Source organism: Myotis davidii, unplaced genomic scaffold (assembly GCF_000327345.1).
Source record: "Myotis davidii unplaced genomic scaffold, ASM32734v1 scaffold43, whole genome shotgun sequence".
Taxonomy (NCBI): Eukaryota; Metazoa; Chordata; class Mammalia; order Chiroptera; family Vespertilionidae; genus Myotis; species Myotis davidii.
This window is the reverse complement of record NW_006294590.1, coordinates 1,464,096-1,466,200: the sequence shown is the minus strand read 5'-3', so window position 1 is coordinate 1,466,200 and position 2,105 is coordinate 1,464,096.

The window sequence follows — 2,105 nt, the reverse complement described above, 5'->3', positions numbered from 1 at the left end:
GGTTCGGCCTTACCGACCCCACGGCTGTGTGTCAGCAGCAGGGAGCCCGCGGGCCCCCAGCGTCTCACCACAAACACTGGCGACGCTGCGACACATTTATTTATTTATTTATTTATCCTCACCCAGGATATTTTTTATTAATTTTTAGAGAGAATAGAAGGGAGGGATGGAGGCGAAATAAAAAATATTTCTTTTAAAAAAAGAAAAAGCATAATAGTGCCCACAGGTGCCTCTCATTAAGGAGGGTGTTTTTCCACGGCACGTGGGCCGAGAGGGAGCGGAGATGAATGGAGTCGTTTAACGGCCGGGCTTCCCGTGGCTGCTCATTCTCCGGCTCCGGCGTGGCCTGTGCTGGGAGCCGCGGGGGCGCGGGAACCTGCTGGGGTAACAGCTCCGCGCTGAGCCCGTGGCGAAGGCCTGGGTGGGGTTGAGAGAGAGAGAGAAACATCGATGTGAGAGACCTATATTCATGGCCTCGCACAGGCTCCCCAACCGGGGCCAGGGATGGGACCTGCAACCCAGGTACGTGCCCTTGTCGGTGCCGGGTGACCTGGGCAGCCGTGATCGAAACTGCGACCCTGCGGAGCTCGGGCAGACGCTCTAACCACCTGGACGCACGGGCCAGAGGCTGACCTGCATTTGTAACGGGCTCGCTGGATCGGGCCGCGCCTGCCGCCCCCCGGGTCCGCGATGAAGTGCGTTAGGGCCTCCATGGGTGTGAGACACAGATAAGGGAATAATGAGATAATAAAGAATTCACTCACTGCCCGGGCCGGCGGGCTCAGGGGCTGAGCGTCGACCTATGAACCAGGAGGTCAGGGTTCGATTCCCGGTCAGGGCCCAGGCCCGGGTTGCGGGCTCCATCCCCAGTGGGGGGCGTGCAGGAGGCGGCCGATCCATGATTCTCTCTCCTCATGGATGTTTCTGTCTTCCTCTCCCTCTCCCTTCCTCTCTGAAATTAATAAAATTATGTAGTTTTTTAAAGGTAAAGTGTTTTGTTTGTTTGATTTTTTCAACTTTGAAGCAACGTTATCTTTTGGTTCCCGTGCACTGCTGGACCAAAGGACTTAAAATCTCGGCTAAAAAAATAAATAAAATAAAATAGATCCATGAGCCCGTCCCACAGACGCTGAGCGCGGGAGGGAGCGCGCGGGTAACACCAGGGCACCAGGAAGAAGGTCTCAATGTTTATTTCCATGTTAAAAAGGACTGCTACCCTGTGGTTAGAATATACTTTATGCTGGAAGATGGAGTCGCTTTATTTCTGAAATAATTCCAGAAAAAAAGAAAAGGAAAAGGGAAAACCACCCGGAAGTCATGACGCGTGAGATTGAAACGTCCCGGCAGGTCCCAGCGACCGCCCCACGCACACCACCCCCTCCCGGCACCTCCCGGACCCCATGCCCTTCGCGGTGCCGCCATCAGGCCACACGCCGAGCCCGGCGCCTGCACGTGTCCGCGCTCAGCTCTGCATGCGTGTATTTGAAAGGTGCGCATCCCCACACGCCTGGAGCGTCCCGTGTGCTGCTTACATGACACACAGACACCTCTGCTGTCCATGTGTTAGCATGACTCCGCCCCCGGTCCCTCCCACGCCTGGGAACACGGTCACCCACACGTGTGTGCGTTGTCGGCCGGACGGCTGCTGGGCGTGGAGGCCACCGGGACGCGGTGGACAGAGACCAGACGGAGAACGGAGAGCATTTTTGAGATGCTCGGAGCAGAAAACCCGGGACGGGGGCGACGACAGGGGGGACCCACCGAGGGCAGTGGAGTGTCCCCGCCGACAGATAGACAGACAGAGCCTGGGGGGCCGCACCCCAACATCGGAGAGCCGCTCCAACACAGCGGACTTGGTGAGCCTGACCAGTGAGCCAGGCGCCTCCTGCAGTGGACGGTGTGGGGGGCAGGCGCGGACCCCGCTTCCCCCCGTGGGGGTCTGTGCATAGACACCCCGTCCGTGTAGAGGGGTCATTCCAGTCGGCCCGGGAGGTTAGGGTTCCCTCCTGGGGCGCTGGAGCTGGGGGACCCCGGCCTCCAGGTGGCTGCTCCTCCTTCTCTCCAGGCCGCTCCCCGGGGCCGTCTGGGAACCGGGCTCGGCTGTC